We start from the raw sequence: 25,478 nt of genomic DNA on the forward strand, positions 1-25,478 counted from the left end.
ACATAACTTTTCAATAAACTGCCAAACTGTCTTCCAAAGTGGCTATGCCCACCCCGCTGGATTTCTACTTCCTTCCACGCATGAAGTGCGCCATGGTTCTTATTCTACAGTCAGCTCCCTCACTGCTATTACTCACTCCTGCCTCCCCAGAGGGCCTGAGACCATGCGGTAGCTTTGCAGGAACTCACATTCCTACCGACCAGCTGAATTGACACCCTCCCTAGAAACATGTAGCTTGCTTCCTGGGCTGAGCAAGTGTAGTCCTGTCAGAGACTTTTGTGCTCTACAAGAGCATGTGTCTGAAGTAATTGATTTGGTGTCTGATGCACTCCCTCTGAAGAGTGGCTGAATTACAAGCTCTCCAAATCCAGCTGATCCCTCACGTGACTGGTTGGGGACCGCAAGGAGGACAGTGGGACTGGGAGGCTTATTTGGAGTGTTCACTTCTTCCTTTTGCTCCACTGTGATAGGAGATTCTGCAACTTTTTTGCAGTCATATATATTAAAGAAAAAAAGTATTCAGTGGCACTTGTGAAAGCATGGTAAGGAGTTCCGAATATAGGCATAGGGACCACTGCAATGGGGTTTCACAGACGGGGAGAGATCAGGTTCAACTCTGAATATGACATATGAAAGTGGGAATTTACAGCTAAGGAGCACGGTGGGGGCAGTGGATGGAAACCACTACGGGAAATCCTCAGGGTTAAAAGGACCACTGCAATGGGGTTTCACAGACGGGGAGAGATCGGGTTCAACTCTGAATATGACATATGAAAGTGGGAATTTACAGCTAAGGAGCACGGTGCGGGCAGTGGATGGAAACCACTAAGGGAAATCCTCAGGGTTAAAAGGGATTCTGGCTAAACCGACCTACCAGGATTCTACCTGAAGACAGGCCAGGGTGACCAGACAGCATCTGCGGGACATTGGGGGGTGAGGAACCTGATTAGATATCAAGGGCAATCAGGTATTGAAGGCGTAGGATTCTTACCAAACTGATTTAGCGGGTTCTTGCTAAAACCAGGTTTTATAAGAAAGCACTCAGATGAGCCTGGTGGTTTCAGAAGCCTGACTAGTGTTCAGTCAAGCAGGAAATCTTTGCCGCTATCAGCTTGAAAATGGTGAGATCCAAAACACAGGAACGTGGCAAGTGTGGTGGGAGCTACGAGCTCAGAAGACCAAAGGGAATCCTTCTGGGTGCCCCCAGGAGTCCAGACCCAGAGTACTAGGCTCTGCGCCAAGAAAGCCTTTTGCCTGTGTTGCCTTTAGAGAAGAGGAGACCAGCTGGGCAGCACCCCCCTTCCTGGGTTACCTGCAGCAGAGATACCTGTATCCTGGCAGTGAGGCCGGGCCATCTTGATGGCTGAGTCCTTGTTCCAAACCTGGGCCTGGCCTCTTGGGGTTGTTCTTGCAGGACCCAGCATGCATAGTGAAGTGAAAAGTAAGTGTAGAGGAATGACAGCAAAACCAGCCAGGCTGATGGGGAGCGTGACGCAGAAGCTGAGCCTCCAGGCTCCCGGCCTGGAGTTCCTCTGATTTCCCAGGCTCCTCTGGTGCCCCTGAGCTCCTGGCTCCCCATCTGAAAATGAGGTTGAACATTCCCCTCCCTGCCTCACAGCATGAGGACCAGTCACATGGTGTGTGAAAACCCCTTGTCACCTGGAAAGGGGCTCTCAGTGGAGGTGCCCTCTGCATTCCTGCAGCCAGGATCAAGCCCCGCACTCCTCAGACCTCCCAGATGATAAGAACCCCTGGGACAGATGCCAAGATGACCAGCCTCATCCCGGGACATGCTCTTCAGTGCGTGTGGGTTGCGGCGTGGGAGTCAGTGTTGAAGCAGATTCCCAAGGGTGACTCTTCTCTGTGACTGGGGAAACACTGACCATTCATCTGAGGGGTTCTCAGGCTTGTCTGCGATCACTTGGGGGAACGTAATAAAGAGAAAGACTCCATTTTTATATCTGACCACTGATGGCTCTCAAGCTCTTCTCTTTCCCTCCCCCTGGACCACATCGAGGCAAGTTGATGAGAACGTTGGTGACTTCTCCCTGGGCGTGTGGGTGCCCGTGAGGAGTTCAAATCCTGGCCTATGTGCAGGCTCACTTTTTTTTTAAGTGAACTTAGCTGGCTCACTTTTAACCACAGTAGGAACCAATGCCCCTGCCATCATTCCTGCTTCATTTGCTCAAGCCCCCTGGACTGTAGTGGGCCTAACTTGATCTCCCAAGAAAGTCACATTATGTGACCCTTTTCACATCCTAACAATGGAAGGCACCCGTCTGGGTATCCTAACCAGTTTTGGATGGGGGTTAATCCTACCCTCCATGGGGCAACTGCACTTCAGAGGGCTTCAAAGGCCAATGGGCAGCCTGCAGTCGGACGTGAGCATCTGGCAGGCAGCCTGGCCATCAGTTTAAAGGCTCCAGGGTGATCCCAGGTGATCTTTGGATGCAGTAGGGACTGAGGATGGGGATTTAATTCTCCTCACTTCCCATCCAGTTGACTGTAGCCTTCTGTTAGCTGGTCTTGCCCCAGTTTGGTGAGGGTAGGTAAAGTCCGTGCATTTTTTTGTTACCTTTCTATTCCCAGATCTTAGCACAGTTCACAAAATGCAGGAGCTGCAACTGCTTAATTGACAGAAAGAAAGGAAAAGGAAGTGAATGCTTAGAAACAGTAATCTCATGCCAGCCAAGTATACACTAGGAGTCAGGCCTCTGCCACTTTGACACTTTCTCCTTTCTATTGTTACTCATTTTGGGGAGCTTTGGGGTAAAACTGCAAGTTAAAAATGTAAGGAATAGGACTCCAGCTGAGGAAATAGGATTCTCACACCTAGAGCTGTTAAAAAATGCAAGAGTCCCACAATGAACTCTAAGCAGAAACGGGACTCTTTTTTTTTTTTTTTTTTTTTTTTAATTTGAGACGGAGTTTCACTCTTGTTACCCAGGCTGGAGTGCAATGGCACGATCTCGGCTCACTGCAACCCCCGCCTCCCGGGTTCAGGCAATTCTCCTGCCTCAGCCTCCCGAGTAGCTGGGATTACAGGCACGCACCACCATGCCCAGCTAATTTTTTGTATTTTTGGTAGAGACGGGGTTTCACCATGTTGACCAGGATGACCAGGATGGTCTCGATCTCTTGACCTCGTACTCCACCCGCCTCGGCCTCCCAAACTGCTGGGATTACAGGCGTGAGCCACCGTGCCCGGCCCGGGACTGGGGATTCTTTAGCAGGGATTGTTAAAATGGGTGGCTCCAAGCTGGAAGGACTTCCAGTCTTGCATTCGCCGCTACCAGCTGTTTGTAATGGAAGAGGTTCAGTGACTCTTCTTGGGCACTAGATGGCGATCAGGCATCGATAAGGCCCAACAACAGCCTCGGACCTGGGACCTGGGCTTGGCTCCTCCAAGCCCTGCCGCCACCCTGGGAGGTGGCCGTTGTCATCCTGATTGTCTGCGGGAGACCAGTGAGGCAGGCGGCGGGGATTAGGACTTCGCCCAACGGTCACACCCTCCTTCAACCCTCCGTGCATCAGGTTTTAAATTCATGTGCAGTGACCACCGTCAGCATCCACCGCCGAGGGTGAGGGGCACAGCCCAGGAGCGAGACCAGGAGGCCAGCAGTGGAGGGAGGGCGGTGTGCACTGTAGCCAGGGACCACGGAGCAGGTCTGCTCCACCGGCCTCAGGGAGGAAGAACTCTTGAAGCCCCAGAAGGGGCTGTGTTCTAAGCCTGCTGCCCAGGCCTACCTTGCAGCCCCCAGGAGGGTTTTAAGGATGTTTCTAAGAACACTCATGCCACTCTTACCGCACTTTACACATATCAAGGTAGTTAATCCTCACACAAGCATGATGGGTTGGGTCCTATCATCATTGCCATCTTACAGATGAGGAAACTGAGGCACAAGGAAATTACAAAGTTTGTCCAAAGTCATCTGTAGACAAAAAAAAAAAAAAAAAAAAGGAAAAGAAAAGAAAAAAGAGAGAGAGAAATTCTGAAGCTATAAATGAACTCTCCTCTCAGTAAGGACATTCTAAAGCTAACCTGTAAAGCTAGTTCAGGACATGATGGGGAGTGGGGATCAGAGGTCAGACATGCCTCACTATGCCCTCATTACTGACAGAACATTTACAATCTATTACTTACTAGAATTATTGAGAGAACATTAGGAATTGCTGATAGAACTTTTACAATCTGTCCTCTCTGAAGCCTGCTACCTGGAGGTTCCACATGATAAAACTTTGGTCTTCACAACCCCTCATCTTAACCCAGACATTCCTGAATCTTTAGACAATAATGTAACTCTTTCAACCAATTCCCAATCAGAAAATCTTTGAATCTACCTATGACCTGGAATCCTCCCCACCGCCAACCCCTGCAGCTTCCAGTTGACTCACCTTTCTAGACAGAACCAATGCTCATCTTACATGAATTTGATTCATGACTTATGTCTCCCTAAAATGTATAAAACTAAACTGTGCCCTGAACACCTTGGGCACTTGTTCTCAGGATCTCCTGAGAGCTGTGTCATGAGCCATTGGTCGCTCATATTTGGTTCAGAATAAATCTCTATAAAAATTTTACAGAACTTGACTCTCTTCATCAACACATTCAAAAAGTAGGTGACAGAGATGAAATTCCACCATTTTTTGAGACAATTTCACTCTGTCACCCAGTCTGGAGTGCAATGGCACAATCTTGGCTGACTGCAACCTCTGCCTCCTGGGTTCAAGCAATTCTCCTGCCTCAGCCTTCCAAGTAGCTGGGATTACAGGTGCCCACCACCATGCTCAGCTGATTTTTGTATTTTTTTAGTAGAGATGGGTTTTCCCCATGTTGACCAGGCTGGTCTTGACCTCTGGACCTCAGGTAATCTGCCTCCCAAAGTGCTGGGATTACAGGCAGGAGCCACTACGCCCTGCTGCGAAATGTTTTAGGTGAATTTTGTTACAGTTTTAATCACGATAAAGCTCATCAATTGGAAAAAAAAAACTTGTTACCTCTTCAGACCTTGGGATGAAGCAACCGACTCCCTCTCTTACGGTATTGCTATGACAGTCAACAGAAGCTGTCAGATTGCCTGCCTTTGTTCTTTGAGAAATTAGAACTCCCTCAGCCTCCACTGCCTGCAGGTTACATTTCCAACCAGTGACTCATTTCATTGAGGTGAATTCTTTTTCCTGTAACGATAGCAAGTTTGTTCTACTAGTTGGGTCTTGATGAGAACATTGAGTAGGAACCAAAAAGAATTCCGCAGCCCAGGACAATTAGGTTAAGCCACGAAAGCCCTCTAACTCCTGTAAAACCTCTCAAAGGGGCATGGTGAACGTGAGTCTTCACAGCCCTCTGGGGCCAGCACGATGGCAAAATCACACCACCCAGAAGCACTTGGCCCCCAGCTGGGACATTCTGGGTTTGGTCTGGCTCCTTCTCTCAAAGGTCCCTGGTTGGCTCAGTGGGGCTCTGCACCATCTATCTGGTCCTCTCCAGGGAGAGCAGGTGTGGGGCGGCACGGGCAGCCGCCTGGGTCAGGCCTCCACTGGGAGACGCTGGCTTGCAAGTAAAAATTAAACTCATGTCTCTTTTGCTGTTGGTGTTATTTGGATACAAAATATATTCTTTTTTCAAATTAAGTTTTTGAAGCATTGAATGTTAAACTACTGGCAAGGTAATGTGAAAACTACAGCATTTAGAAAGGTTTGGGACTATTCTCAGATTTTAGCTAAAATGTCACTTTCCTAGAGAAGGCTTTCGTGACCATGCCCTCCCGACCCCTCCATCATTCAGTCAAGACCTTCTGTGATGCCTTCCAGCACCACCAGCCTTCCTTCATTGTAATGTGATTATTTGATGTGTGCCTGTCCCCACCTCCTTCCCCCACCTCAGACACACTAAGCACCATGCTTGTTTTGATAACCAGAGTGATCAGGAGATGCCTCAAATTACCAAGCATGTGAATTACTTTTAACAAAATAAAGAAAGAAAGAAAATAAATGAGATGTTCAATTAAAGAAGGGGAAAAATTATCCACCCAAGTGAGGTCCTGTCATATGGTAAGTTTATTCATTAACTACAGAATGGCATGTGCACCCAACGGCCTGTGGTGCAGTCATTAAAATTCGGAAGTATTTGTTGACTAAGAAAGATGTGGGCCGGGCACGGTGGCTCAAGCCTGTAATCCCAGAACTTTGAGAGGCCAAGGCGGGTGGATCACGAGGTCAAGAGATCGAGACCATCCTGGTCAACATGGTGAAACCCCGTCTCTACTAAAAATTAGCTGGGCATGGTGGCGCGTGCCTGTAATCCCTGCTACTCAGGAGGCTGAGGCAGGAGACTTGCCTGAACCCAGGAGGCGGAAGTTGCAGTGAGCCGAGATCACGCCATTGCACTCCAGCCTGGGTAACAAGAGCAAAACTCCATCTCAAAAAAAAAAAAAAAAAAAAAAAAAGAAAGTTGTTAATAAGAAGCCTTGTGAAATAAGCAGTTTTATAAAGCAGTCAATGATTTCATGAAAAATACAGAAATGTGCATAAGAAAGAGACATTTGGAAGTAAAAACTGATAATGTCAGGAGCAATGACATCTGCTGGGGAGCAGCTGAGGAAGGAACTCCCAGCTGAGTGCCTGCCATTTCCTCCTCTCCCTGAGCCCCAGCTAGGTCACATTTCCCAGCCTCGTTTGCAGGTAGGTGTGGTCATAGCTGCCCCTTGTCAGTGGCAGAGGTGATGTGGACCACCTCCAGGCTTGACCTGCTGACACTCCCCATGTCCCAACCTCTATATTCTTTTGCCATCTGCTGGCTGGAGGCTGATGTCCAAGGTGGCTTTGACTTTGGAAGCCACATGGCGAAGGTGGCATAGCTGCCAGCATCCTGAAACCCTGAGCAACTGCATGAAGCAGGGCTTTGCATGGCACCAACATGTACACCAGCCTAAGCCTGCACCTGACTGGGGCCGGAGCAGTATCTAACAGGCCATGGCAAAGCAGGGTGAAGCTAAGGTTGGAGTCAGATGGAGAGACAGGGACCTGGAGGTTGCTGGGAAGGTGTTTCAGAGACTCATCTTTTCAGGTCTCTCCCAGTACAGTGCTGTGACAGGGGCCTTGCTCCTTCTTGTAAAGGATCTGATTGTATCTGAGCTCTGTCAAGCCTCGTCTGCCTTTTCCACCACGGAGCAAGCTCCCTTCCCATGCCCTCAGGTGGACTCCACAACCTTCTAGCATGTCCAGTTACTAAAGCAGTCTCATGTGGTTACAATTCAATCTTGTCCAATTTAAAAGTTTCAGTCTCATATTTTATCTAAAGCCTTCTGGGCAGGCCACACTTGTGACTGTCATGGTGTGGAATGAAGGGCACTGTGTCTGGCCTCCTTCTTCCTGGCCTGGGGTTGGGGCATTAAGGAGGGAAAGAGGAAAATCGATCCCCTGCTCTATCTCTATGTGGCAATTGGCTGTGCCCTTTGGGTTGAGTGGAACCATTGCTCCTTTCTGTGGCAATCCCACCTCAGTGGCAACAAGGTGCTGGTCTTATGACTGAGGTTGATTTTCTTTAGGCATCCTGCTCTGGCTCTTATGTGGGAACAGTGCCTGGGCATGGGAGATCTGGCCCAGGATGTCCACTCTACCCGGGATAATGATGGATCTTTCCTACCCTGGCACTCTCTCCCTTAGTCAGTGGTATGCAGGAGCCAGCTTGGACCAGCTCATAGGAACTAATGATTAGATCTTTAGGAGTTTTGTGAGCAGATTGATGTTTCTTTTGTGGTTTGAAATATGTCATGCTGGGAGTATTTACACCACAGGAATTGGCAAAAGCTGTGCATCAAGACTGTTATTTTCTACCCAGAGAACTGGTTATTAAAAATTTGTTAGCACACCACTGACTTTCTCTGTGGGGTGAGTGGCTCAGCTACTTTCAAACAAGAGACAACCACTACTGTCAAACAAACCTGGTATCTGAAACCAAAAGTTGAGCATACTGCCCCGTAAGCAAGGGAGGACTGTATTGCTGAACACCCGAGTCTCTCTGAAGAAGCAAACTGCTGACTTTATGTGGGGTTTTGAGAACTATGATCTTCAGGGATTGGAGGATTTTTGGAGCCAAGGTGAGTTGTCCCATAGCTGTGATATTGTGGCCACTGGGATTTAGCTGTTATTGATTGGCTGGCTTTTAGAGGTGCAGCTACTGATGTGAAGATGCTGTTGATCGACTGGAATGGCTTTGAAACTGATCACGGTGGTTACTTGTTACTACCATCAGAGAACAATCTGCTCTTCCCTTCCTCAGATTTGGACTATAGGAAGTCACCATTCTCTGACTTAGCGATGGGATCTTGGTTCTTAAAGGAAAGGCGGTTTAAGTGGAGGTCCCATGGAGAGATGAGGAAGAATATATGGAGTTTTGTTCTTTAAACTCGGTGTTTGCTGCACCAAAAGCAATCAGCCTTTGCTCTTCTAGAGCTTCTCTCCATGTCCAAAGCCTCTAACTGGTTTGACTTCTCTTTTCCATGGGGCACAGGGAGTCCTGCTCATGCTGAGAATCAGGTCTTCTCTGATGGCCATGCTGGGGAGTGGTGACCATTTGTAGGAGTGTCCATCTTCAGGGAAGATGCTGCCATCCTCCAGTACCTTCTGCAGGGCAAAGAAAGATCTCACCAGTATATCACACCCTCCTGTTTTGTTCACATAATTGTTCTCTCTATGGTTCTCATTCCCCCGTTTTCATTCATAGAATGCTTTTCTGTGCATAAAGCTGAAAATGGTCATCTTTTAACTTCTCAGCTGTCACTCTGGGGCAACATAGATTACAAATCAAGAATACAGAGCTTGCTTAAGGCTCAGAGCATTTCCTTGGAAGCTTTGGATACTATATTTAAAAGTACCAAAAGTAAACACAACTGTGGTCCATTATGTAGAGTCAACCATCTTATAAAAGATCACATACAGCCAGTGTTTACCTAAGGGCAGCAAAAACAGCAATGCTGCAATTAATTATTTAGGCAAGAGCATCTCTGAGAATTGCTTAAGTGATATTTATGATATTTTGCCATGGCAACTATTCTTGTTTTGAATATTATTAAAAATCTATCAAACTACAATAGTAATGTACTTCTGGTTTAAAAATTGCATTGAGCTAGCACCCCCAGATACAGCCTCCCCCGATGAACTGATAAAATTCCTGTTGAAGATGAAGAAACTGTAAGTATGGCAGCTTAGTCGTGGGCTGGCTGGATGCAGAGCCCCTCGAGCAGAAGAATCACAGCACCAGAAAGGACAGCTGTGCAGGCCAAGGTGTAGATGAGATGCAATTTTCTACACAGTGTATTAGCTTCCTATTGCTTCTATAACAAATTGTCACAAATTCTGTGACTTAAAACAACAAAGTTTATTATATTACAGTTCTGAAGGGCAAAGGTCTAAAACAGGATGGCAGTGCTATGTTCCTTCAGGAGGCTCTAGAGGAGGATCTGCTTCCCTGCCTTTCTGGCTTCCAGAGGCCACTTGCATTCTTAGGCAGAAGAGCCCTTCCTGCATCTTCAGAGCCAGTCCATTGCATCTTCAGATTTCCCCCTGCCCCTCACCTCTGTGTCTGTTTTTCATATTTTCTTCTTCTGACTCTGACCTTCTCACCTCTCTCTTATAAGGACTCTGTGATTACATGAGGCCACCCCAATAACACAGGTTAATTTCTTCATCTCAATATCCTTAAATCGTTATGAACAAAGTTCCTTGTTTGCCACGTAAAGCAGCACATTCATAAGCTTTGGAGATTAAGATGTAAACATCTCTGGGGAGCCAATAGCTCACTTCACACAGGTTCACATCTAATGTTCTGGGAAACATCAGGACCTCCTGGTAATGGGGATATATGAAGATCAGCTTTGAATTCATGGGATAAATGGGGGACAGAGCAGGTGTAGTGTGGTCCCCATAGCCTGCATGAGCCTTGAAATTTTTATTGCAGGGACGAAGGCATTTTAGAAACTTGGCTTGTCCAGCACTGACAATTCCTGACCTACAGGATGGCATGGATGGACCATAGTTAAAAGATGTGAAACACAGAGACATTCTTATGACTCTGATATCTGTCTCAAACTCATATGTTGAAGCCCTAATCCTCAATGTGACTGTATTTCAAATAAAGAAGTAATTAAGATTAAATGAAGTCATAAGGGTAGGTTCTTATCCAGTGGGATTAATGTCCTTGTAAGAGACACCAGAAAGCTTCCTCCCCTCTTCTGCTTGTGCACAAAGAAAATGTCATGAGGGCATATGGGCACATGATGAGAAGGTGGCCATCTGCAGTTTAAGGGGAGAGCCCTCATTGGCACCAATGCTGCCAACACCTTGATCTTGGACTTACAGTCTCCAGAGTTGTGAGAAGATAAACTTCTATTGTTTAGGCCACCTAGTCTCTGTGATATTTTGTTAGGGCAGCCTAGTCGACTAAGACAAATGCCTTTTAGACTGTTTAGGAAGTTGGAGTGCTTCATACTGCCCTTCAGCCTGCAGAGCACGCCTGCCACGTTCCAGGAGCTGGGCGGGTTACAATAATACTCCCGCTTATTCTCCAAGCCTCTTCTCAGGTACACCTTTATTCCACCTCCAGGAAACAAAAGCAAAAACAAAAACAAAAAAAATACCTCTCTGCCATGCCATGCAGCCTGGGCGTTTGTGTGAGGCCAGGCTAGGTCTCCACAGGCCACCATAAAACATCCAAAAATTGCAGAGGTTTTTCAGCTCCTATATTTCTTTACATTTCCCTGCCCCAACAGCCTAGTTTGGCCAATTTGTTACCTTCAAAAAGGAAATAGGGGCTTGCCTGGTCTGTTGGCATTAACATTTCCGAAGAGCTAAAGAAGCTCTTTACTTGGGCTGGCTTCGTGTGACTGAGCATTATCGAAACAGGCATTTGAGCTGAATTTGTGTCAGGTGAGCTGTACACAAAGACAGAAGGAATAAAACTCAAAACCACCATGGACCAATAGCCAGAGTTTCCATCACCTCTGCAGGGCCCATCTTAATAGGCCTTCAGATAAGGTCTCTGTTCTATTCCCATTCACCACATTAGTCTACTCTCTACCTTGTCTCAGAATATTCTTTCCCAAATGTAAACTAATTCTCTTTTCCTCCTCCTTAAGATCCGTTAATGGCTCTAGTTTGTCCCAAGGATAAAGTTCATGCTCTTTTACTTGGTGGCATCAAAAGCCCTCCCTGAGCACTCTTTTCTGCCTTTGGGTCCTAGCTCCCCTTCTCATGCTCCTGAGTCAGCCCTGTCTGATGTGCCTGTTCCATGGCCCTGTGTCCTTGCAGGCTCTCTCCGCTCCACGTGACGTGCTCTCACCCGCCCTCCCATCCTGGAAGGACCCACCTTCCCCCCCAGAATTTCTTTTGCTTGAGCCCTATTTTGCCCAGACCCTGCCAAACAGGAGCCACTGTCATGGAAAAAACAGGAGCTCAAGTAGATTCTTGATCCAATTAATAAACCCTCATTCTCAGCAAAGTTGCACATAAAATTTATGTAATTGTTTCATGCAAGATAAAGCACTATCTGTGACCTCTTGCTAATCATTTCCACCTCTGATTTCCTATTTTGGTTTCAAATGCAGAAGTTAGTTTAATGAAGGGCTTGCATGAAGACCCACTGCTGGGGCACACACACCTGGAGGTGACATTGCTCAGACTACGAAGAGTTATCTGAGGTCTATGTGGCTGATTTTTAAGTTGGTGTTTATCAAAGCATTTCTAAATTATCTCACTCTTCAGAGATTCTCTAAGGAGGCTGGGTTATAAAATGGCCAAGCTCTTTTATTTCAGCGGTCTAGCTTTGGGCCATAATAAAATGTGAGCTGGTGTTTAAAGAGACTTGCGAGGGATATAGGGATGGAAAATGAGTTTCATCATAAACTATTCAGTCATTCTCGGTGGTCCTGTGATTATCGGGGCCGACTTCTCCGTCAGGACAGGGAGCTCATGGCTCAAAGCCCATGATACTTTAGGAGCCCACAAAAATATGTCAATTTCTTCTAAAACCAGAAGAAAAAAAAGAACGTTTAGGGTGAAAAGATGTTTTAATTATTTTCTCTCACCAAAAATAAATGATAAATGTTAGAAACTCTATTAGTTTGCTAGGGCTGCCAGAACAGAAGACCACAGACAAGGCAGCTTAAACAGCAGAAATGTATTTTCTCAGGATTTTAGAGACTGAAAGACCAGGACCCAGGTGCAGGCATTGTTTAACTATGCCTACATCTTAGGGGACCCCTACATCGGGACCCCTCCCTTGACCTGTGGATGGTGTTCGCTTGCTGCTTCTTCCCAAAGTCATCCTCTGTGCACATGCACCCTTGGTGTATATTTCTGTATCTGAATTTCCTCTTTTTACACAGACACCAGTCTTTGGATCAGGACTCGCCCTGATGTCCTCTTTTTAACTCAGTTCCCTCTTTAAAGACCCCATCACCACATACAGTCACACTCTGAAGTAGTGGAGATTAAGGCTTCAACATATGAAATGTTGGGAAACACAATTTAGCCCATATCAGGGTCTCCAAAAATCTATTATTATGGGAGGGACCCGCAAAGGCAATAGGACTCACAAAAATCACAGCATTGAAACCACCATTGCAAAAATTGTAACACTGAGAAAATTTTAACAGAAAAAGAAATCTGATCTGACCAACTCCATCTTGGCTTTAACCTCCAAACTGCCCTTGGTCATTCCTAAGCAAGGACCAAGCTAACTTTGAAAGTAATTTAGTTTATGGTTCAAATGCCAATAGTTCTTCCCGAAACTCAGCTGCCTCTGTAACACTAATGGAAAGTCACCAGGTTAGGAGAATAAGAGGGCCTGAATTCCACTAAGATGTAGGCATAGTTAAACAATTACCAGCCATTATTCCACAGGGCATAAGAGTTGCAGCTTCCCTGATTATTCCTGACAATTACATTAGTGTTGTATAACCTAAGTTTGCTCTTTTGAGATGTCTTTTCAAGCTTTTGCACTTTTGAGGGCTGGATGGCACCACTTGGATCCATGACTCTTGACTCAACTGGTCCTGTGGTCCCCACCCAGAAGTGGACTCAGTGCACGAGGACCATTTTCCACACCCCTGTAATTGCATGCCCAACCAATCAGTAGAACCTACTCCTTAGCCCCATGCCTGCCAAACGGTATTTGAAAAACCCTAGCCTCCAAATTCTGGAGGAGGCTGATTTGAGTAGCAATAAAACTCTGGTCTCCCATTTAGCCGGCTTTATGTGTATTAGACCCTTTCTCTATTGCAATTCGCCTATCTTGATAAATAGGCTCCATCTGGGCAGCAGGGATGGAGAATTTATTGGGCAGTTACAGTGTGGTCCTGGTGACAGTAGATGAGGTTGATTTTCTGCATGGAGGAGAATGGAACGAGAAAGTGTCCTGGCAGTCTGTGGAAACTCAGAATGGTTAAGCCAATGATGGCAAGGGCTCTACCGCATTTACCAGCAGGGGCCCCTTCTTCTCCTGTCAAACCCACTGTTGGCTGAAACTCAACAACATATAGAATCAATAACGCATGTTACGACAATTCTTTAACTTTCTTCTTAAGAGTCTGTTTACCAGGGCATCAGTTTAAAAAATTTATACACTGGATTCATTCAACAAACATAGAATTATTTGTTACTAAACTGCAAAGTGCTGTGCTAGGCCCTGTGTTGAACTTATAAAAGGAAACTATCAATGTGTTTTCCATGTCCTGGTCTCTAACAGAGTAGCAGGAAGCGGCCAAGTGACTAGGGCCCAGAATTTGACTCATTCAGGATAGAGAAGACCACATCCTGTCTCATATTTCTGCTTCTCATTAACAGGAAGCTGTGTGTGTTCAGAGAGTGCTACAGGCATTCATCATATTCACAGACACCGAAGGAGACTTTCTAACATTCACAAGTGTGTGCTGCCCCAAGGTCAGCGAAGGTCATCCAGAAAGCCAATGTTGAAGGAAAAGTGAGGATCATGCTACCTATGAGATGAAGCCACCAAATGGCCCCAAATGTTAGCCTGGGCACACATGAGGTCATTTATCTTCACTTCTACCAGTAAGAATGTACAGTAAGTTTCCTCGCTGTGTCTCTAAGGGCTGTACTGATTGTCTCATAGAACCCCTGGGGGAGGAAAGAAATCACAGTAGAGAAGCCACTTATAAAACATCAAGTGGCATACTTGTTATTTATAAAGCTGCTTTTCATGCTCTGGCATGTCTTTAAAATTTTCATGCCTGTAATCCCAGCACTTTGGGAGGCTGAGGCGGGTGGATCACAAGGTCAGGAGTTCAAGACTAGCCTGGTCAGCATGGTGAAACCTTGTCTCTACTGAAAAAACAAAAAATTAGCCAGGTGTAGTGGTGCGTGCCTTAATCCCAGCTACTCAGGAGGCCTGAGACAGCAATGAGGAACATTGCTTGAACCCAAGAGGCAGGGGTTGCAGTGGGCTGAGATTGTGTCATGCACTCCAGCCTGGGTGACAGAGCAGAACTCTGTCTCAAAAAAAAAAAGTAAGAAATTTCCTTCAGGGGCTAGGACTAGGTCCTGCCGGGGGTTGACTGTGGCCGGAGGATGCAGCGTCTCACCAGTGAGAATACTGTGGAGCTGCTGCTGTGAATAAACAGGGGACAAGTTTTGCCCATGTCTGGAGCAGGCATGAGGGAATTCTGCTTTGAGTTCAGTTAGCAAACAAACTCGGTGAAGCAGAGGTCTCACGGAATGGTTATCACACCATTCATGATTCCTTCTTCCAGGCTGAGTTCTATGGGAACAAGTGGTATAATCCAGACCCAGGGACTCTGAATTGGCACTGACCCCTAAGGAGCAAACTGTTACAGAGAAACCTGTTAAGACCGGTGAATAATTGACCTGGGCTCCTGGAGACACTCAGTGAAGCATTTCCAAGGCATCTAACCACAAACTGTAAATGTTAATTGGCACTGTTGACGAGAGACTCAGATAAGGAGATCAAAGGCACAGGAAGTCATAACTCCTGACATTGCTTTTCAGACAAGTCAGGTTAGAATCATCTTACTCTTCAAACTGCTTTTCACAGTGTTTCTGCCCTGATGGGCAGGAAAAGTTTAATTATAGAGTGATCAGCAAGAGGGCGGAGTCTGCCCTTCATGATCAAGTCTGGACAATCATGTGTGAGGAATATTTGTTTAGAATAGGGCTGGTTATTCTCTCTCTGGAAGCTGAAGTGCATCTCAGCTATCAGATTGAACATTAAACTAGGCATTTTTTAGATAAATTTAATCTGATAATTAGCCCTGTGGCTTCCCCAGCACTGAACTCAAACCCGTCTTCCTTGAGTTACTTGATGATGGTGTCTCACAGTTCTATAGTTTACTTCCCATGCATTTCCAGGGTCTTCCTCTTCCTCTCCCTCTAGGCTTCAGAGGAGCCTCTTCAGGAGGGTCCCAGCCATGGAGACTGGGGGCTACCCCAAGGGCGTTTATTCCTCGGATGACTCCTCACAAGGGCAAGTTGACAGAGGAAAGAGAAGTGAATGTGTTTCCTCCCATTCTCCTGAGGAGGCGGGAGCTGCCCTAGCTGTGCTGAGGTCAACTCTGAAGCTCACTTGTCCAAGTGCCTGGGATTCCTTCCCAGGTATATAGCCTTGGGAGGACAAGACATGGGAGGAGAAGAGCTGCCTCCTACTCAGGGACATTTAGCAGTGGCTTCCTCTCACCTTTGGAGTACACCCTTTCCTTCTAACAAGCAGTAGACTACATTGGAGCCTTTCCTCAAACTCCCAATACAGTGCAGTCTCATCCAATTCTCCCCACAATTTGGGGAGCTGTTCCCTCTTTGCCGTCCAAGCTGTATGACTTCCCTGGGGTCCCAGGGTGACATCCTGGGAAGTGAAAACAATATAAAATGAAGGGAAATGAAGAAGAGCCCTGCTCCCTGCTGAGCCTCAGCTCCAGGATACTGGGTACGAGTCAGGGACAGGTCTCCCTTCCTTTCTCAGCATGCTCATTTGGGGCTGCCACGGTGTTTTGTGGGAGTGGAGTAGAAATTTAAAATGGAAATGGACTAGCTGGCCCACAAAGTATGGTAAATGATCATATTTCTATCAGTAGACCTGGGCTCTTTGAAAAACTGTAGCAAAGATGTGATCATTTCCTAGGGACAATATGATTTAAGAACAAGATGTGTGCATATAAAAGTTCCCTTTTTCCTTCCTGTGATTTTCATGCTTCAGGTTGCATAAAAATTAGTGCACAGGATTGTACATGCACACACACACACACACACACACACACACACACACACACGAGTTTACCGTACTTTGTGGGCTCTGTAAGGGCTATCAAGGGTGATGTTGACTTTGACCCGTTTTTTGATTGTGGGGGTCAAGCCCTGCCCAGAGCACCCAGCCTAGGGCTGGATTGACACTGCTTTGCATTGGACAGAGGGAAAGTGTAGTTCCCTCTATTCGTGGTGAGGGGGCTTTCCTGCGCTGAGGTCCACAGACCCCTCCTGGTCCCCCATTTGAGGAATGTTGACAATACAAGCCTGATTCTTCCTGTGATTTGTACCCCAGTGGGGTCTCACCTGTTTTTTGGCTTGGAAGATTTAGACATTTCATGTTCTCAACTGCTCCAAAAATTGATGAGGACTTGGGAAACCTATTTATATTAACTACACTTAGAAGACCCAGATTAAAATTTGGTAACTGTTGGAGTTTGTATCGATCAGAACAGGCCTGGCTATGCCGCTATGACAGCTCTACACTCAGAGACTCAAAGCAACAAAGCTTTCGTTCTCACTGATGCAAAGGCCACAGCAGGCCCAGGGCAGCTGTCCTCTAAGCGATGGCTTGGTGTTGCTATGATTGATGAGGCAGGGAAAGAGAGCATGTTGGAGGGTCCCCTGCTGCTACTTACAGTCTTTCCTGTAGTAACACAGCCACCTCCACTCACAGCTCGTGAGCCAAAGCAAAGCATGCAGCCACATTGACTCTCCAGTGAGCAGGGAAGAACAGTGCCTGGAAGGAAAGGGACTGGAAATACTGGGATTAACCTTTCTAACTGCTAGTGTGTCCGTGGCTGTATTCCCTCCAGATGGCAAAGCACCTAAGAAATGGAGCCACAAAGCAGATGTCAGTGGGCATCAGCTACACAACAGGAGCTGATGTGTGCTTTTAAAACATAATTGCTAATGATAGCTAACGTTTGTTAATAATAGCTAACGTTTGTTAATAACAGCTAACGTTCGTTAATAATAGCTAACATTCATTAATAATAGCTAACGTTTGTTAATAACAGCTAATGTTTGCTAATAATAGCAAATGTTTGTTGAATGCCTACTTCGTAGATTACATTATAGGACATACAATTTTGCCTGTTATGATAAGTTAAATGAGCCTTTGTCACTCAGTTGCATCAGTTTGAAACCAGACTATTTGTGGCCATCAGAAACAGGGTTTCCTGCACCCATTCAATTTTATGCCCCGCACCTGAAGCATGTTACTTGGTGGCAAACATTTTGTAACAGATTCAATTATAACTTTGTTTTTGCATCATATATATATATATATATATATATACACATACCCACACACACACACACATATATGTATATATACATAATATATGTGTGTATGTATATTATGTGGGTCTATATGTGTGTCTGTATCTATGTCTACTCCTCAGTGATCAATTCTTCCATGTTCAATTTCAGTGAAGCCTCATTTTTTTTGGTGAATTTTAGACGTACACTGATTTTCTTGATGACATTTGAAAGATATACTAATATTATCTGCAAAACATTCCTCTTATCTTACCCCCAGATTATAAAAGGAACCTCATGGCAGCTATCCATGAACTGATTACATTTCCATATGTTTGAAAAATTTCATTGTATTGGTCCATTTTCACACTGCTGATAGGGACATACCTGAGACTGAGCAATTTGCAAAACAAAGAAGTTTAATGGATTCACAGTTTCATGTGGCTTTGGAGGCCTCACAATCATGGCAGAAGGCAAAAGACGTGTCTCCCATGGTGACGGCAAGAGAAGAGAATGAGAGCTAAGTGAAAGGAGTTTCCTCTTATAAAAGTATCAAATATCATGAGACTTATTTACTACCACAAGAACAATATGGGGGAAACCTCCCCCATGATTCATATATCTCCCACTGGGTCTCTCCTACAACATGGGGGATTATGTGAGCTACAATTAAAGATGAGATTTGGGTGGGGACACAGCCAAACCATATCATTCTGCCCCTAGACCCTCCCAAATCTCATGTCCTCACATTTCAAAACCAATCATGCCTTCTCAACAGTCTCCCAAAGGCCTAACTCATTTCAGCTTTACTGAAATGTCCACAGTTGAAAGTCTCATCTGAGACAAGGCAAGTCCCTTCTATCTAGCCTGTAAAATCAAAAGCAAGTTAGTTACTTCCCAGATACAATGGGGATGCAGACATTGGGTAAATATAGCCATTCCAAATGGGAAAAATTGGCCAAAACAAAGGGGCTATAGGCCTCATGCAAGTCTGAAATCCAGAGGGGCAGTCAAATTTTAAAACTCCAGAATTATCTCGTTTGACTCCATGTTTCACATCCAGGTCATCCTGATGCAAAAGGTGGGTTCCCATGATCTTGGGCAGCTCCACCTCTGTGGCTTTGCAGGATACAGACTCCCTCCTGGCTGCTTTCACAAACTGGTGTTGAGTGCCTGCAGCTTTTCCAGGCTCATGGTGCAAGCTGTCAGTAGATCTACCATTCTGGGATCTGAAGGATGGTGGCCCTCTTCTCATAGCTCCACTAGGCAGTGCCCCAGTAGATGTGTGGGGGCTCTGACCCCACATTTCGCTTCCACACTGCCCTAGTAGAGGTTCTTTATGAGGGCCCCACCCCTATAGCAAACTTTTGTCTGGACATTCAGGCATTTCCATACATCCTCTGAAATCTAGGTGAGAGTTCCCAAACCCCAATTCTTGACTTCTGTGCACTCACAGGCTCATTACCACATGGAAGTTGCCCAAGGTTGGGTCTTGCACCCTCTGAAGCCACGGTCCAAGCTGTACCTTGGCCCCTTTAAGTCATGGCTGGAGAAGCTGGGATGTAGGGCACCAAGTCCCCAGGCTGCACACAAGAGAGGGAGCCTGGGTCTGGCCTGGGAAACCACTTTTTCCTCCTAGGCCTCAGGGCCTGTGAAGGGAGGCCTGCCACAAAGGTCTCTGACATGCCCTGGACATCTTCCCCCTTGTCTTGGTGATTAACATGTGGCTCCTTGTTACTTATGCAAATTTCTGCAGCTGGCTTGAATTTCTCTTTAGAAAATCAGTGTTTCTTTTCTAGCACATTGTCAGGCTGCAAATTTTAGAAACTTTTATGTTCTGTTTCCCTTTTAAAACCGAATGCTTTTATCAGCACTCAAGTCTCATCTTGAATGCTTTACTGCTTAGAAATCCTTCTGTCAGATACCCTAAATTATCTCTCTCGAGTTCAAAGTTCCACAAATCAACAGCGCAGGGACAAAATGCCACCAATCTCTTTGCTAAAACATAACAAGAGTCACCTTTGCTCCAGTTCCCAACAAGTTCCTCATCTCCATCTGAAACCACCTGAGCCTGGATTTCATTGTCCATATTATGATCAACAATTTGGTCAAAGCCATTCAACAAGTCTCTAGGGAGTTCCAAAGTTTCCTACATTTTTCTGTTTTCTTCTGAGCACTCCAAACTGTTCCAATCTCTGCCTGTTACCTAGTTCCAAAGTTGCTTCCACATTTTCAGCAGCACCCCACTCTACTGGTACCAACTTACTGTATTAGTCTGCTTTCATGCTGCTGATAAAGACATACCTGAGACTAGGCAATTTACAAAAGAAAGAGGTTAGTGATTCACAGTTCCACGTGGCTGGCAAGGCCTCACAATCACGGTGGAAGGTGAAAGGCATGTCTCACATGGTGGTAGGCAAGAGAAGAGAATGGGAGACAAGTGAAAGGGGTTTCCCCTTATAAAAACATCAGATCTTGTGAGACTTATTCATTACCATGAGAACAGTATGGGAGAAACTGCCCCTGTGATTCAGTTACCTCCCACCAAGTCCCTTCCATCACATGTGGGAATTACGGGAGCTACAATTCAAGATGAGATTTGGGTGGGGACACAGCCAAACCATATTACTCATTTTCTTTAGTAAGAAAGTAATGATTGCATTGTCTCAGGATTTTCAACATCTCAGTTTGGAATCCTCCTCCCTGTAACTACAGGATATAATATTTTCCATTTGTGTATCTAGTTTAATATTAAACGACTCAGCAGATGCTCATGAAAGTTTCTTCACTGATAACTCTCTGGTTGAATAAAGAGAATCTCCTCTTCCCTTTTAGTTAGCTTAAATTACCATATATTTACCTAAATTGTATTTAATTAATCTTGTTTTATGCTTAATTGTACCACATCCTTGCTTTGATATTTAAACATTTTTAAAGGTGTTTTTGTTTCGTTTGTTGTTGTTATTTTGATAGAATCTCACTCTGTCACTTGAACTGGAGTGCAGTGGCACAATCACTTCTCACTGCAACCTCAACTTCTGGGCTCAAGCAATGCTCCTGCCTCACCCTCTCAGATAGCTGGGGCCACAGGCACGCACCTCTATACCTGGCTAACTTTTAAAATCATTTTGTAGAGACAGGGTCTCCCTATGTTGCCCAGGCTGGTAAATATTTTAAAAGTTTTTGATGTTTGTTGACTCTCCTTAATGGCTTCCTTTTGTCAAACTCAAAACAATTAAGGGTAAATTAATACTCACGGAGAAAATGCAAGCAATTGCAAATGCCTGTCTTTCCTTTGAGCAGGTTTATATAGTAAGAAAGCTTCCCAGAGCCGGTGGATGTATACACTGTACTGTGTCCATAGTCTCCACTGGGAATCCTAAGGTGCTAAAGAATAAACTCCATGGTTGATCTGAGCCATCACCTTAAGATTTTGGGTTTTCAAACTCAGTATGTTTTGGGGTTTTTTTGGAAAATTGTTTATCTTTTTTTCAGAGTGAAGGATTATAATGAAAGGACGTTTTCTTGCTTCCTCTAGATGCCTGGGGTGGGTTGCTGTGAGGTGGGTGGAGCTCTGTCTTCCCAGCAGGATATTCTTCTTTTTCCTGGTGCTGGTTCCTTTGGCCATGGCCAATGATGATGGCCTTTGCAGCACTCCTTGATGTCACCACCCTCCACTAGAGCCAGGCCATAATGTGGCCTGTACAGCCCACCTGCCACTAATTGATGGTGAATCCTCCTGGTTGCCTCATCAATCACAGCTTGGCCAGCAGCCATTATCCAGTGACCTTGCCATACAGAGCACACAACTGCCAGCAACTTCTTCTCATGGCAGTCATGGCTGTTCTCTGTGAAATACGGTACCTGTTGCCTTCAGCACCTTTTCTAGGGTCCTCAAGCTTCAATAATGCATGTTCACATGCCTCTGCATCTCACTTGTCCACTTGTCACTGTCACCTCTGTCTAAGAGCAGCTCAAAGGATTCTCTGGCGAATTCTCTCTCTGGACAGCCACCTTGCATGGCAACTTCCTCAAGGACGTTGTCCACATCTCCTTGGAGAGCAAGGGCAATGTCTTCCTCAATATTATCTCACAGCAGAGTCTTATACATAGTAGGTGCTCAATAGATATATGGCAAAAAAATCCAACTTTTGGGATGAGCCATATGAAATTGTTAATATACAGCTCTTTTTTTTTTTTTTTTTTTGAGATGGAGTTTCGCTCTTGTTACCCAGGCTGGAGTGCAATGGCACGACCTCGGCTCACCACAACCTCTGCCTCCTGGGTTCAGGCAATTCTCCTGCCTCAGCCTCCTGAGTAGCTGGGATCACAGGCACGCGCCACCGTGCCCAGCTAATTTTTTGTATTTTTAGTAGAGACGGGGTTTCACCATGTTGACCAGGATGGTCTTGATCTCTTGACCTTGTGAACCACCTGCCTCGGCCTCCCAAAGACAGCTCTTTTTTTTACCCACAAAAATAGCAGTTGCGTATGATTCACTTAATATATGACATAATAATTTTCAACTCATTAAGATTGCAATATATATTGTCAGCTCTCAGAATTGTTCTTAAGATAGAATATTATTACCTGAAAATGTTTGACTTGGTCACTGTTTAGTCACAGTCATTTATCCTTTTCCTGAATATGCATTACATGCTTCAGATAATTTTAAGGCACGAGAAATAATGCACTGTATGTATTTTAATCAACTGTGTAGGACCTTTTGATGCAACACGTGATGCCTTTCCAGATCTAAACCTAAAACAGCTCAAAGAATCACTCAGAAATGTTTGATCAGATCTCCAGTTTAAAATAATACAATGTCTCTTCTAATTTCTCAATAACACAGCTAAGAAAACAGGAAAATAGTGAAACTCATTGAAACATGAAGTGGCAACAACTAAGAAAAGTCTTCATGCCGTGATCTGGGAGGAATTAACACCAATCATCGCAGAAAACAAAGCTGGGTAAGATCAAACAAGCAAAGTGTGAGTCAACCAGTGTTGCTCCCAGGCTTTCCCTAAACAAAATCGAGATGACCTTTTTCTTCCTCCTCCTCTTTCTTTTCCTTCTTCAAAGTCACTCTATCTCCTAACTTGGGCACCCGGGGTCTGGATCAGCAAGAGAATGTGTGGGTCAGCTACCTCTTCTCCTTGGGGCTGCATTTCCCCCTCCCCACCAGTTCTCCTCTCTGCTCACAAGCAACACAGGAGAAAGGTGATGAGGCTAGTCAGGGAGACCGGATAGAAGAGGCTCAGAGCATTTTGGGAGTTATGGTCTTCAGGAGTGAGAAAGAAAAGAAACTTTTTATCTGAGGAATGTGAGCCCCCTTAATTACCAGGCCCAGAGAGGCAATGAAATGTGATAGCGTGTGACAGCAGTCACATCTCACTCCCTCTTGAGCTAAATAATTACCTCTTGAAACCACTTGCTATATGGGCTCTAGACTAACTGACGCCAAGTAGCCATAAAGTGCCATACACCCTATAGTTCACTAATGTACAGCCAATCACTAATCAATGTTATTTCTGTAAACCAATGAGAATTTGACAATAACTTTGTAGCAGCCCATTCCCTGTCCCCCTCTTGCCTTTAAAACCTTGCTAGTAACAAAGGCCAAAGGGGAACACTCTCCAAAGCAACTTGGAAGTGTATCCTGAGAAACCGTTGGCCCAAATAAATTCTATTAATTTCACCTCAGTTTCTTTCTTTGGGTTAATAGGAGTATATAATAAGAACAATGTCTATGGAGGGCTGACTATGTGCTAGGCATCATAGTGCACATTTAACAACAATTACTAGGGGAATTTCTATTAAACCTTTATTTTCCGGCAGTGGCCTCCTCTTAATTAATTTCATTGCTTTACTCTTGGGAATTGCCTGGATTTTTTTTTCTAATTCCAAACAGTTTCTGTGCATCTTCCAAGATGAATCTAGAAGTCCTTAAAATTATAGTTCAATGATAGATCAGTCTCCAGCAGACCTTCGCTGCTCTCTGAAAGGGCTTTTGGTCAGCCCAGAGTGATTCAAGGACTAAGCACTCCAAGGTGCGCTCAGGCCAAAATGTATCTGTAGATTTTTCATATTGCTTCAAGGGCTGTTTACCTTAAGATTTTTTTTAAACTAGTCTTTGTCATTTTGCATATTTAGCTTTTAACCCAATTTTGTAAGATCAGGTCTGCAAACCTGTAATTACCTGTGTAATTAAAGTGAGATGTATCATTAAAATATTCAACCTATTTTTTAAAAAAGATCCCTTTTTGTTTCTGTAAAAATCATGTCTGCTTATTGTTAACAACTTAAGCAGGGCAGAAAGAGTTGAAAGAGGAAAGTTAAAGAGAAAAACCATCAAATTTCTGGCCCTGAGAAATAATCATTTTAGATTTAAGGAAAATAAGTACAAGCCCCAACAAAAGATTCTTAATAATTGAAGACATAGCTAAGTAAAAAGGATTTCCAAAACGCACTCACGTGAATTATATTTAGAGGCTGTAGTTTGATTAGAACTGCCTACAGGGTGTGATTTGAGGCTCCTTTGCTAAAACATAATTCTTCTGGGCTGTCGGAGGTGTATGAAAAGCCCGTTCCCCAATTCCCCTTCCTAAGGTTTCTCTCCAGCTTGTAGATTCTGCTGACCTTGGGCCAATCACCCCATCTCTCTAGTCCTCAGCTTCAAAATGAGGGGGCTGGACCAAGTCATCCCTGAAAGCCCCTCCATGACTCACAGTCTAGGGGCTGTTTTCCGTGTTAAATGGGAAAGTATCATACGAGGTGCTTGAATTGTATGAATGGAAGTGGAGAGCTCAGAAATATTGGGGGTAGGAGGAACTCAGGGGAACCCCAAGCTGTGCGATTCCCCTGAATTCATCTAACCCCTTTGGAGGAAAGGGAGGAATGAATGGAGGAAATGCAGATATTTGGGACAAAGATGAAAGGAGAGAGAGACGGGACCAAACTTAGGAAATTTCATTTCCACCACAATTTAATCTAAGGTTGACCTAAATTTTATTGTCCGTGTCTTTGATTGCAAATACATTAAAAATGATAATTATGTGGTAATTAAAGCCTGAAATTAACCAACAAAGGAAAGGTACACATTAGTGATAGGTCTTTAAATTATACCAAGACTTCCTGCATCTCCAGTCCTAATGGTTTCAGATTATTAACCAATTAGCAGAGAGGTGTAGGAGCAGGCAAACTTGTAGTGCAGGCGTCAGGAGAAGCAAAGACCAATCACGAAGTGAGAACAAAGCTTCACCGCACGGAGACGTAAGTCAGGGCACACACACGCCTCAGTTTAGAAGAGTTGGGTGACCCTTCCTCGTTGGTTTACCTTTGTGAAGTCTCTGCGTGTCAAAGAATTCCCATGGTTTGCACAGTGAGAGGATGTGTGGTGAAGTAATAGAGTTAGCAATAAAGCCATCCCACTAAGAAGGTTTCAAACTTAGACGATGTCGTCGATTTATTTACTATGTGGCTGCTTCACTAGAAGGTAAGCTCCCAGCAGTCAGGGACTTGCTCTGTTTGGTTCCCTGCTGTGTCCTCTGGGTCTGAATAGAGCTTGCGTCAATAAACATTTGTGAATGATGAGCCCAGGGTTTGCCTCAAAAGAGGAGAGGACTTCCTGCTGAAGACAGATGACTCACAAAGTCATTAGGATGAGAAATTATTTCGAGTTCTTCTTCTACATCCCAAGGATGATGAAAGAACCCCCACCCCAAAGCATGACTGAAATGGAATATCCTAACAGCCTATGTGAGTCTGGGCCTGAACCAAATTTATTTAAGAAAATACTCTGTTGGCCGGGCACGGTGGCTCACATCTGTAATCCTAGGACTTTGGGAGGCTGAGGCGGGTGGATTATGAGGTCAGGAGTTCAAGACCATCCTGGCCAATATGGTGAAACCCTGTCTCTACTAAAAATACAAACATTAGCTGGG

General features: G+C 45.0%; 1 long non-coding RNA gene across 1 annotated transcript; it reads left to right on the forward strand.

Annotated features, from left to right (window-relative positions):
- Positions 1-7,965: 7,965 nt before the first annotated feature.
- On the forward strand, positions 7,966-23,706 carry LOC128932516 (uncharacterized). Its single transcript, XR_008482422.2, has 3 exons — positions 7,966-8,099; positions 13,843-14,083; positions 22,388-23,706. It is a non-coding gene; the product is annotated as an uncharacterized LOC128932516 (long non-coding RNA).
- Positions 23,707-25,478: the final 1,772 nt, after the last annotated feature.

The sequence above is a fragment of the Callithrix jacchus genome, chromosome 6, assembly GCF_049354715.1.
Source record: "Callithrix jacchus isolate 240 chromosome 6, calJac240_pri, whole genome shotgun sequence".
Taxonomy (NCBI): Eukaryota; Metazoa; Chordata; class Mammalia; order Primates; family Cebidae; genus Callithrix; species Callithrix jacchus.